This window comes from Atractosteus spatula, chromosome 14, assembly GCF_055471065.1.
Source record: "Atractosteus spatula isolate fAtrSpa1 chromosome 14, fAtrSpa1.hap1, whole genome shotgun sequence".
Taxonomy (NCBI): Eukaryota; Metazoa; Chordata; class Actinopteri; order Semionotiformes; family Lepisosteidae; genus Atractosteus; species Atractosteus spatula.
The window spans coordinates 3,769,498-3,782,539 of NC_142719.1; the positions used below are offsets into that span (position 1 = coordinate 3,769,498).

The 13,042-nt window shown below is 43.2% G+C and overlaps 1 protein-coding gene across 1 annotated transcript in view; it reads right to left on the reverse strand.

The window, feature by feature from the left end:
* LOC148820426 (uncharacterized) overlaps positions 1–13,042 on the reverse strand; it is an 80,499-nt gene continuing 67,457 nt past the window's right edge. The window contains exon 4 of the mRNA XM_088932811.1: positions 1–27. The gene's annotated coding sequence lies outside the window, so the exon portion shown is untranslated. The remainder of the gene's footprint in view (positions 28–13,042) is intronic.

The window sequence follows — 13,042 nt, forward strand, 5'->3', positions numbered from 1 at the left end:
CAGCCATATTTTCACACCAGCCAGGACCTGAAAAACAAACAGCAGAAAACAAGAGCATTACTTACTAATCACAAAAACACAAAGCACAACATTTCCAGGCTCGATATTGCTGCAATTACATTCCTGTAAAGAACTGTAACACGCAGAGAATGTGTTTAAAGACAAGAATTGGGGGGTGGTAAGAGACACAGTGGTACAATGTTGGGAGGCACAGATAATCTATGTACATTTCAAATTTAGTATTGCCTAGAAAAATGACCAACTTAGTGCTGAGCCAGATAACACAGAAGAAATATTGACTGCAGAGAGTGGTAGGTATAGGCCACTTAATTAATACAAACACATGTATACATGATCTGTGTTATGCCAACATTTTCAACATTTCACTTCATCCCTGTTCAGCCCAGTGCTATGAGGGGTATCAGACATGATGTAATTAAATAAAACACTGTCATTAACACTACATTTGCTCAGTGTAATTAATTGACTGACTGTATAAACACATTCACATCAATTTACAGCATTGTGAGCAGAGCACAAACAATGAACAGTAAACGTAAAAGAGGAAAAATAGAGAGACATGACAGAGATAAAAAAAACTGAAAGAAATATCTTGGCATTACATCTTCCACAGGAGAATGGGAAAAAAATCCATCACCAGGGACACTGTTTGGGCTCTACTGCGCCAAACCAATTTAAGTTCAGAAAACATATCTTTTAAATATAGGCCTTATTAATTAATAATACTTACAGAGACAGAATTGAACCATATCTAACGACCTGTTTTCTTATTGCTTGAGTAGCTCAGCCCTAAGAATGATTTTTCTTCCAGTTACCCATGCGCCATTATTCTGTAGCAACAGCAATAAGTAATAGTGTCCCGAAGCTGAAACCACAATGTTTGTGAAAACCAAGTGCTGACGCTAGTTCTCTTGTCCTGCTGCTTTGTTTGTGTGCTCCAATTTAGACTGTCCTTTAAATATTTATAGCAGATTTAATTAAAAGCTAAATGGCAGTCCTCTGGGTTGTGCTGCAGAACGTTCACAACAAATGACACACTGTGCATACTGATCTTGCCAGATGAGCCAATTTTAGACAGTTTATTTTTTTCAGGCTTTGCTCATACATTTTAACTCGGCTGTTCACTGTCTCACCTGTCACAAAAACACACACAATGTGATCTGTCATAAAGAATCCCATTTTTGATCAGATTTAAAATTCTTGTGCTCAGACTGTTGAGCAAGAATTAAGTGTGGGCGATTTGGGGCCTACCTCATCGGCTAAGAAGTTATTGTCATGTCTGAAGACAGAGCTCCTATCTTCTCTTTTCAACCACCTGTCAGGTTGTAACTCTCAAACTCTGTATGTGGTGGTTTGGATCTGGGAACAGTGATGGCACTGCTTGTTTCATGTCTACCTGTACATTGTACGTTATCAATAGCTGAAGACGTGAAGATATTTCTGTTTGTCCAGTTACAAGTTGTAAGCCTAAGTGCTCTCTATAATATAGAAATTGAACACATTGAGTTTATAAGACCCAAAAGCTGCAGGACTTCAAACCACAAACCTACACTACAAACCAAAAAAACAGCTTTAACAGTTTCTCTTGTGTGTACAGTTCTTCCTGTGTCAAACTTTAAGGTGGTGAAAAATGGAGAGGTTAATGGAAGTAATAATAAAGAAGTGTTGGCATGCTTATGGCTTTTAAAAAATAACGTTTTGTATGATGAAAGACTGAACAAACCAATGTAACCAATTGTATTATAAAACCTTTAATATCAAGACAAACTCTGCTCATAGATTAAGGGGTGCATTTTTCAACAAAGGCTCTTTTTTTTTCAAAGAACTAAACAAATCTAGGCACCAGGGCCACCCCAACCTTGGTTTAAAAATGTAATAACCTCGAAGTCAGTCATTTAGGCGATAAGGCCTTGTTAAAAACTGGCAAACCAATGTCTGTTGCCATGGCGATAACTGATTCCTATTTCAGTCTTGGTTTAGAAAAAAAAGGCTGCTGTTCTCGATATTGTAAGATATAAGATCTATACCCTCAGAAAGAAAACAAACGCCTTCTGGGCTCTGTTCCCAAACTGAATTTGATGTTTTAATGTCTTAAAACAATAATTGTTCTTTTCTTTTCAGAGCACAGTACGCGTCTGAAAGCGCTGAAAACAGTGTCAAAGCGCACCCGTGGATATCTAGTGGTCAGAAGACCGCCAATCCTGAATCAGTGGGACACCTTTAGTCTCTTTTTTTTTAAAGCAAAATTCTGTTTTTATTTCATACACAAATACTCTTTACAGTTTAGGCTGGCAGGCTGCTCTCACACTCATCAGTATTTCGGTGAGATATCGTGTCGGTTTGCAGTGAAGGGAGTAAGTGTTTCATGCCGCCAACAGAAAGTCAGACATTTTGAGATGTACAGTGCCTTCAGAAAGTATTCACCCCCCTTGATTTTTTTTCTCATTTTGTTCCTATTACACCTCCAATTTTTAACCCATTGAAATAACGTTTTCTCCCTTCAATAACACAATAAATGAAACACATTTATGAATCAAATCCTAAATATTTTTTATTCAAAGAACATTAGTTTCTCCAGAATGAAAGACTGACATTTCTCATTTACAAAAGTACTCCCCTTTGAGTCAATACTTTGTACATAGTCCTTTAGCAGCAATTACAGCCTTGAGTCTTCCTGGCTATGTCTGTATGAGCTTTGGACTTGAAAAGTTGCTCCAACTCTGCCACATTAGATGGGGATTGTCAGTGGACAGCAATTTTCGGGTCATAACACAAATTTTACTAACCTTCTTTTTTTCCAAGCCATTCCTTGATAGTTTTTGCAGTGTGCTTTGGGTCATTGTCTTGCTGGAAAATGAATCTTTGCTCTAAACGCAGATCTCTGGCTGACTGAAACAAGTTCTCCTCAAGGATTTGCCTGTATTTGGCTCTATCCGTGTTGCCCTTGATGGCAACAAGCTTACCCGTTCCTCCTGCTGAAAAGCAGCCCCAGAGCATGATGCTGCTGCCACCACCATGCTTGACGGTAGGGATGGTGTTACCCGGGTGTTGGGCTGTATTTGGTTTGCGCCAATCATAGTGGTTTGCTTTCAGGCCAAAGAGCTCAACTTTAGTCTCATCAGACCACAAAATTTTCTTCCAAAAGGTTTCAGGTTTTGTCACATGGCTTCTAGCAAACTCCAGGCATGACTTAATGTTGGCCTTTCTCAAAAGTGGCTTTCGTCTAGCCACTCTCCCAAAGAGGCTGAATCTGTGAAGTGCTGAAGAGACTGTTGATGTCTGTACAGTTTCTCCCATTTCAGCCGACGAGCTCTGCAAATCTGTCAGTGCTGTAGCTGGCCTTTCGGTCACTTCTCTGACAATCAACCTTCTTGTCTGGTTGCTCAATTTGGTAGGATGGCCTGATCTTAGTAGTGTCTGGGTTGTGCCGTGTTTTTTCCATTTTGCTACAATGGATACTTCACGGTGCTCCTAGGAAGGTTTAAAGCTTTGCCAATCTTTTTATAACCTTCTTCAGCTTTTTTTTCCTCCTAACAACTTCTTACCAAAGTTCCACGCGTGCCTCCATGGTCTTCATGACAGCAGGACTGATCTGATCTGCTGTTTTAGTTGTGAGACCTCACAAGGTCAATATTTATTGTGCAATTAAGCAATTGAACACAGGTGGATTCAAAAATGAACACAAGGGTGTACCTTGTTAACATATTTAGTGTGATCTAGATAATAATTGAATACCTCGCCCACTTTAGATTGTTAAAACAAAGGGGGTGAATACTTATCAATTAAGTAAATTTCAGATTTTTATTTTAAATATAATTCTGAAGACATCAAAATACTTTATTGCATTTTAACATTATGGAGAATTACGTCTACAGGAGGGTAAAAAAATCCCATTTAAATATGCTTTAATTTGACTTTGCAACACAGCAGAACGAGGAATAATCAATGGGGAGTGAATACTTTCCGCTGTAAGTCGATTCTATGAGGTTCACGTCTAACACGGTAAGGATCGAACCACAAAAGAAAAGGTGGATTTTGATCACATCCGCGGATGTTTCCTGTATTGAAACATTCCGTGTTAATGGCGTGCATTTTACTTTCTAATGCCGAATTAAAGACGGGAATCCGCAGCTGTACGGGAGAGAGGACGTATGCGAGCTCTAACCGGGAGAGCAAAAAAAAAAAGTAAACGTTATGAAAAGGCTGAGTATGACTGAAGATGGCGAGAGGACAGAATATACTATTGAATAGGGCTCTTCAGCTCGTCGTAGCATTTGAGTTGCCACGGCAACGGCAGCCTCGTTCCCTAGTAACCCGGTGAAATCCAGAGAGATGCGTCAAATCTGTTGTTATTACTACCGCCATTCAAAAAAAACCCCTCAAAATCGTGAATTTTCAATCTAGGTGCTGATTGTGATATCAGTAAAACAACACATGATTACTTTCGACGCTAGCAGGCAGAAAATCGCGTATGCCGCCACCTCCCCCAACTTCATCCATTTCACACACACAGACAGCACCCGTTTCGTCCTCTTGGTGGGTTTTGTCTTCGTCTCCAATACAATAGGCGATTTCATTTAATTTATTCGGTTTTAATGAAAACCACGAGGCATCAAGGCACCAAGTAACTTGGGAAAAGGATCCTGATGTTTTTTTTTTTCCCCTTCTATGCACACGTTGAAATTCTGCCAAAAGGAAAACCGCTCAACCACCACAGTGCTTGGTAGTGCTCAGCTCGGCTCGGCTTTGTCGTGGCTATGAGGTGATGTTGTGTAAACCGGCGCACAGTTAGTGTGTATTCAGTGGCGAGATGGTGAATATTTGTCATTGACATGCCCCCCCCCCCCCCCCCCCCCAACCCAACCCCAAAAAGACAACACACTCTTAAAAACATTAAACACAACTCGATTCCAAACCAACACCTAGCCCAACGTGGTATTGCCAGATTTCCATCCGAAAGACTTTGGATTGCTGGGGGTTATTGTTGCCTGAGCTGCAGGTACTTTACACCGTGAACAAGACGATTACAGACCCATTGAACGGAAAATCCATTCTTCTTTTCTGTTTTGGTCTCGGTGTGTCCTCTGGCGAAAAGGAAAAAAAACCTAAAAAGGTTCTTTCCTTAGATTTTTTATTCTTCCAAATTGCTTCCTCTTTTGAGCAGCAGAAGACTGAAGTGTTTTCAAAGCACAATATTCGGGAAGTTGATACAGGTATGAATATGCTTGCAGCGGGGATAATGTCTTTTCATCGAGAGAAGTCCAACTCTGCTTTTTGTGCCTTACAGATGTTGAAAAAAATGTGTAAATTACAGACGAATCACTGCAAGGAAAATCCCACCAAAAAAATCACCAGAGATCAATTAAGTAATAAATACAAGAAACATATAAATCGTTGAAATGAGTCTATGACACAAACACAGGCCGGGCCTTCATGTAATGAGAGGGCAGTTTTCAGTTTTTGGGTGAAGACATGTCACTGCTCAACTGTAAATAATACAGCAATACACTTTCAAGAGGGTAGGTTTCCACACAGGGATTCAGAATGCAGTGTGTACAGAATCACAATGGGATATTAGTATGCAGGTATAAACTCACTGTAGAACTGTAGTCCTTTAATTACATTTTTTTGTCTTCAAAGTACAGCAGAAGCCACATCGAATATTCATGCTGTTGATTCCTGCCGGGGGTGAGAACGGCATTAAGTTTGTAAATAGAGGATGCTCTTATATTGAGTTTGAATCAGCAAGCAGTTCATGTACAGCACAGGACCACATCCTGGTGTCTTCTGGTTTTAATTACACCCAAGATCTCCATCAAGTATTTAGTCTAATAATTTCATGAATGCTGTATTTCTAAGACTTTACAGTATATATGTATTTCCTGTGTACTGTATGTCTAGCTCGGAGAGCAATGAGGTTAATTGTTGTATAAGTGCTCGGGTTGAAATAAGGAACCAGAAGACACCAGGCCCTCCAGGAACTGAGTCTGACAGTGCCTGGTTTAAAGAGCATGACAGCAGTGTCTCTGTGCAGTACGGGGGCTGCTGAAAGAACTGTCTTTGGAAACACAGCTAAATGTCCACATTTTTATCTCGTCTTAAAGGAGTTGTTAATGAAAGCTTGAGAGGGATGACAGCAAGCAAGGGCTCTCTCGCCTCTGTCTACTAACTTACTGTAACGCGGAATTCTCCACGGACCCGAAACTGACAAGAGTGCCGAGCACAGAAGGGACAACACACACCCGGACCATGATTCACCTCACCCGGAGGTCTGAGAATGGCTCAGCTCAGGAGCAGACAACAAATACAATCACATGATGATATTAAAAACAGCAGCTTTATGAATGTGCTTGGAATACACGTGACTCTGGTGTCTATTCGAGGACTGATTTCTGACCGGCATGTGGGCTTGTCCTATAGCTCCTCTTGTCTGTTCGTGAACACGCTGATCAAAGGATAAAAGTGCACCTACAGAGCACACTGTCATTAAAGAAAGAAAGAAAAGTTATTTTTAGCTCTGCGTGGGTTAGCCTCCTTTTCAGCGCGAGAGGCAAGTCTTCCCACACACGGCACGTGACAGAGGAGCAGGAGACTCTGCACAGGCTTTTGACTTGCTCTGACGGGTGGGGGGGGCTCTGCTATTCTTACTCCTTTATGACTTGACTCCCCCCCCCCGCACCTCAATGAAGCGTTGATGAGATCTCGTCAATCAGCTACTCTGCACAGCCCGGTAGAGGAGTCAGAATGCTCTATGCATGCTCCAAATGCAAGCGCTCTGGGTGTAAACTAAATAAAGCCCATGGAAGAGCTGTAAGTAAGAAACACAGTGTGACTTCAAATCAGTCCAGCTGATTTTAGAATAAAAATTCCATTCTCCCTCTGCTCTCCATCAGTAGTATTAATATAATGTACAGTATACAAGAAGAAACTCACAGTCGCACGGTTTCTCAAAAAAGGAGTATCTTTTTTCCATTTGAAAATGATGCAGTCACATTCTTCTTGCGTCACTGTGTGATCTTTACAAAAAAACACTGAATAACATCACATTTGTTTCAGCACAACAACAACGACAGACGTGATAAGAGGTCCAGCCCACCTCATGTGTCAGTATCATCAACTTTTACCTGCTCACTAACTCAGCTTTTCCCCGTGCTCCCTTTGAGACTGTTGTGAAAGCGTTGCTCTTGAGCCATTATAGCACTGGGTCAAGGGGCAGCGCACTGAGACCTATGGTGTAACTAAAGCAGGACAACACCCTATTAATACACGTCTCAATACTTTTCCAATTACATGAATCAGCTGTAACCTGGTTATACTGAAAGACTACCTGATGAATCTTGACATCTGTAACTAAGCCCATTAGAAAACAGGCTTTTCCCAAAGCTGGACCTGGATAATAACTTGGTATCCACTGATTTTGGTCTCATTAGCTCTGATCACACAGTGAGGCCACTTTGTGAATAACCTGCGCAACCTTTAAATCGCCCGGAAGACGATAATGCGGATGATGTTTTTTTTTTGGATTAAAGCTGCGATTCAATTCTACAAAGGTCTGTGTGAGCGTGGCTGCCGGCAAAAATGTTTAAATGTTTGGTCAAGGGGACGAATCCTCACACTTGAAGAGTTCAAACTTATTTTTAAGCAAAAAGCATTTCAAAGACTTCAGCCTGATAAATGAGCTGCAGTCAATTCCAAGCTTATCAGCCTCGTGCACATTTGGCCCATCCTGACAAGCTGTATTGCCATCCTACCTGTATCAGGCCCGCCCTGTCAGGCAAGGGCCAGAGGACTGTTTCCACTGAAACACGCTGGGCAGAAGGACTGATGAATCCAGTGTCTCTCTAAGCGTAGCACTTCCTTGCTAAGAATTCTGTTCCACCTCTGTTCCACGCTCCCACCTTCCCCCATATTAAACCAGCCAGCCAGTGCTTGGCAATCAGGCCATACAAGCCAATGGCGGGGTTTCTGTAATTTAGATGCTGATGTGGGAGTCAAGAATAGCTGTGCTGTGCCTTTTTGTGCTGTAACTAGCGTTACGACATTATTGAGCCCGCTTATGGTGCACTCTTCTCCCTTGGAAGCCAGCTGATCTGAAACTCACTAATTTTACTAACTAACAAGTTTCAGTTCAGCGTGTTTCTATTTCAGGAGCATCAACGTACAGCAACAAAGTTCACGCAGTAGTTGCTCAAGAATACAAAAAAAAAACACTGTGTGCATATTGTATGCATACAAGTGGGATGAATGCTATATATTCTACAGAATCAGCATTTTAGGCAGTTGTTTTTATAATTAATAATGCATTTTCTGCAGCAGATTGTACTGAGTACCTGCCAAAGACAGACAGAAACGCTATTTCCTTCTGACTTTCCCAGTTTAAAAAATAGTAAATTATTATCCATTAAAGCATGTCAGATTGAATGTAAATGAGCCTAATTCTCTATCTCATTTACATCTGTTGTCATAATAATAATGTCACTGTTGTGCTTACATGTCAGAAGGGATTTATAGTCTCCTAGCTGCTCCGCACATTTTTCTCACAGCAAAAAAAAACTCCCCCAGCAAAACTAGCTGGGAAGAATTGCTGCCAACAAGTTGGGAACAGCGGCTAATCAGCTAAGGCGATCAGTTCTAACTGTTTGTCAAGTTCACATTACTACTTTCAAAACCACAAAAGGAAAACCGTTTTTGGCAGCGCGTTTTAATTTGAACCCGAGTCAGGACTCACAACGTTGTCGACTGTGCGTGCTGTAAATTAGCAACAAGGTAACACGCAGCTGGACGCAAATGAACTAAAACCCTTCTTTTTATATAAGACTGCACGGGGCTAGTGAAGTACGGAATACAGGTCTTTACGTGGAAGCAAGAGAGAATCGCAAAGGAATTAGCATGCGGGCTTGTTAGGATACTTCTGGTCTCTGCGGCGCTAGAAACATTTTCTAGATGGAACAACAGCGAGGCGAAGCTTAATTTGCCCGGCGGCTCGGCCCTCGCGTCCAGTCCTCCTCTTCGCTCCGGTGAAGAGCGGCGCAGCGGCGACGATGAATGAGATGGCACACTGACCCATTAACGGAGCCTCCGCCGCCTGTGGGGCCGCACTGCCCCACTGAACTCCGCTCTCACCCCCCCCCCCACGAACACACGCGCAGCCCAGGGCAGCCAGCCGGAGCCGCAGCCCTGGCGAGAGGCGGCCCGTGTCAGTGAGAGGAGTCCCTCCTGCCGTCCTGCTTCCCCGGGGAGGGAGGGAGGGAGGGTGAAGGGGTGCTTCAGGGGCTGCCATCATCAGTCCTTGAAATGACGTTTATTTTCACGTTCTCTTTTTTTCAAGAGATGGGGGGTGGGGAGGGGGGGGGATGAGGAGAAAACTTGGGATTCTTCTCTCTGATACTTCGCTGACCCATGAATCCATTCCTTTCCCTACTGCTTTTCGAAGTACAGAACTCAGCCTGTCCTGGAATTTAACGCCAGAGCCCCGGAGCTGCAGGGCAGCAATGTGATCCACTACGCCTCACACTTCGTGGAACCAAAACTGTTCAAAATGAACACACCAGCTCTGCTCTCTTCGGCGTCTCCCAGTCTCTGCTGCTCAGTTTCCTTCAGCCTGGGTCGCCCTGTTCAATTAACTCCTCACTTTCTCTCTCCTTACCTCAATTCTCTCTTTTCCTCCCGTTCAGCTGATTCGCCACCCCCAGATCTGCCTGCTGTTGCTCAGATAAGGTCGTTATGAGTCCACTGTACAATTCGAACATGCGTGGTGTGAAATTCAGGTCTGGTCAAAACATTTTCCCCCCCCACCCCAGAGTGGAAATAAAGTTATTTAATCTGCTTTGATTAAATCCAGAAGGAGGCCAGTGTGCTTGTCGTTTTTTTTAAATGTCTCTTTAAATAACCGGCACCACCTACAGAGCTGTGAGAAGCTGTTCATGAGTTGAATTCAGGTGGACTGAAATCCTGTAGATATACTGGCCCTCCAGGACCGGGACTGGAGATGCTCTAGACTCTGTTAAGCAGATGTGTGTCACCCAGGCACAGCTCATGACAGGCCTGTGATGAATGGCTAGACCTTGTGTAGTCTTTCTTTCACTTTGAATTGACTCTCCGGAGGAGCCTGTCACACCCGGCAAGACCACAGAAGCAAACCTTAGGCCAGTGTTTAGCTCTGCAAGATAAGCCCGTCTACGTGAGTTGCGGACGGACTCCTCAGCGGCCGGGGACAGGACCTTTAATGAGCAACTGAGGTCTGCCTTTAGCACCTTCAGCAAGCTGTAAATAATGCCGTCTGCAGCCTGTGAAAGGAGAGTCAGGGTGCCGGTCCCACCCCCACCCCCCGGCGGAGGTAATTACACGGTCCCCTGGACTCCCTGGTGGCTCCGCAGCAGTCTGAGCACTGCAGCGGCTCATCCTGCAGTTATCAAGTCCCCGTCAAGAAGGGCCAGTCCAGCTCTCTGCCGTGTGCTCCTGATAAAGCCGCCTGCTCTCCCCCACAACCTGTGACTCTGGTGGTGGGATTACACACTCCACCCCCGGCTTATTCCAGAATAATTTATCTGCCTGCTGCCTCTCCTATTCTTCCGAAAGATGACATCAACTTTCAGACACAACTCCTCATTTCCCAGTGAACCTATGGTTCTAGCGAAGTTGGTACGGTTAAAAAATGTGGGCCGTGCTTCTTCCACCCACAGGGCTCAGCTCTGCCAGTTTGTAGTCCCTGGTGAGGTTTCTTGAGCGGGTCTGGCCAGGCCTTGGCTGATTTCTGACCCGGTAGCCAGGGCTGAACTGCTGTGCAATAAGAGAGGACCGTCAGACGGGACAAGTTGGTGCTCTATTTTTCACTGCATGTCAATCCCTGTGAACTGCATTCAATTTCTCCAGCTTAGTGGTTCCAAGCCCACTCCTCCTCCAAAAAAAACTGTTTTTTATCAGTTGCAGTTGGTTTATTTATTTATGCAACCCAATTGCCATCTGCTTTCTGTGAGCTTGCTGCCGTGAAGGCTCTGATTAAAAAGAAAATAACAATGCTAAAAGGTTAATATAGTTGAGGACACCTATTAGACAAATCGGCCTAAATATGTGATTGTCAACTGCAACACCCCAAAAACACAGAATTTCAAAAGCCTGGGACTGCCGTTGTTTTAAAAGCAGAGCAAGGAAAAGCTGAAAATAAAAGTCATTTGGCAATCTGGAAAATTATGTATTGCACTTCTATCCAACTTCCCCCTGTGTCTCAAGGAGTCCAGACATACTCAGTGTTTAATAATGCACCAATCGACTTCCTATTCCATACGGTTATCTTCCCAAACACAAGTAAAATCGGTTTCTAGTTACAGTTTCTAGTTACAGGTTGTGTAAACACATGTGCCTGTGTTGTGTTTGGTAAACACAACATTTACATTATTTTACATTGGAGGTAAAATAAACTCAGCAAAGCAAACCGACCTTTGTAAACGCGTGTGTGTGTGTGTGTGTGTGTGTGTGTGTGTGTGTTGTAAGTGAGCCTCTCAGTCCTTTTCAGCACACATCCCACCACATTCTCACATCTGTTTTTCAGCAGCCCCCTAATGTCCACCAAGACACCGGTCAAGAAGCATGGCGAAGCTATAGGGTTTGTTTTCCAGTGTGTCCTTGTTTGATTCCTGTCTCCGCTGTTGAATCTCTGAGCGTGTGTCATCCTAAGCAAGTTTCTGGAGCCCCTTGAGCTTCACGGTTTAGACAAGTTGCCATCACATGCATAATGATTATGCAAAGCCTGTCTGCTGTAGATGCAGTGATATTCTTTAACCCTTTAAGTATTTACCCTTAAAGAACTGGCTTCATTGCTGTGCTCTCCTTTCTGGTAGCTGATGTGTGGTGACTGTACTGGTGCACTGTGGCTGCCATCACATCGTCCTGATATGTATTGGTGTTGGAGGGGATCCCCATTACCTGTAAAGCGCTTTGAGTGGAGTGTCCAGAAAAGCGCTATATAACTGTAAGTATTGTTAAGTATGTAACCAAGGGGAAAAGAAGGAGTGGAACAGATTACAATTCTGCTCTTCACTGCGATAGATAGGGCTAAATGTCACTAAAACACTGACAAGGCAATAATCAATAGGGTAGTACTGAAGCTCTGTCTGGCAACTGTTTGGAATACTTTCAAAGAAACGTTAAAAAAGCAAACACTACCTAATCATCTCTAATTTAAAGACAAAGGTGAAAAGGTGTAGGAGTTTTCTTTGTAATAAACAAGTGATATCAAGCCGAATGATTCCTTTTTACTTTCTTATTTAAGCAACGATATTAATTACACTGCGTATCTCATCACCACTTTGACTTGATTTATCAATGTGTACCGCAACCAACAAAAAATAATAATAATTATAATAACTGCTTGCAACTTCATAGCATTTTTAAAATTATTTTCCTATCTGCTTTAAGTACTGGAGGAGACCCAGTTCAGCCAGTACTGTAATGCAGCACAGATCAGACCTCGGTTTAACAGCTCATCTAAAGGAAGCAAAGGAACAAGTAATAGGTTTATTCCATGCTGAAAAAAAGAAGAAAGAAAACACAATGTTTTGGCCGTGGAGCAGGAAAGCACCTCCTATGGCATGATGTGCAGTACCTCCCTGGTCACTATGACGGGGCATTGGAAATTCTGGACCAGAGGGAAGAGAGCACCCTACTAGTCCACCCACAAGACTGCACCTGCTTTTCTTTAAAGGTCTCCCGTCCCAGTGCTGACCAGTTTCAAACTTTACTTAAGCTTCTGAGATCTGAGAATGGAGGCCAGGCTAGGAGGTGGCCATGCCTGTAGCAAAGGCAGAGATCTTCCTCTGGTGCCCTTTTATCAATCTGCTGTCGCAACTCACCAGACTGCAGATTCTCAGCAAAAAATGGAGCTGTAACTAATGATCCGAACTGTGAGGATTCCTGAATGCCATTGCTGGCAGAAGACAGTGATGTTGCATCAAGCATTCTAGCACTGTGACACGGTATGAGATAGATGGGGGTAGGCTGCTCAGTATCAAAGAATTTATTGCTA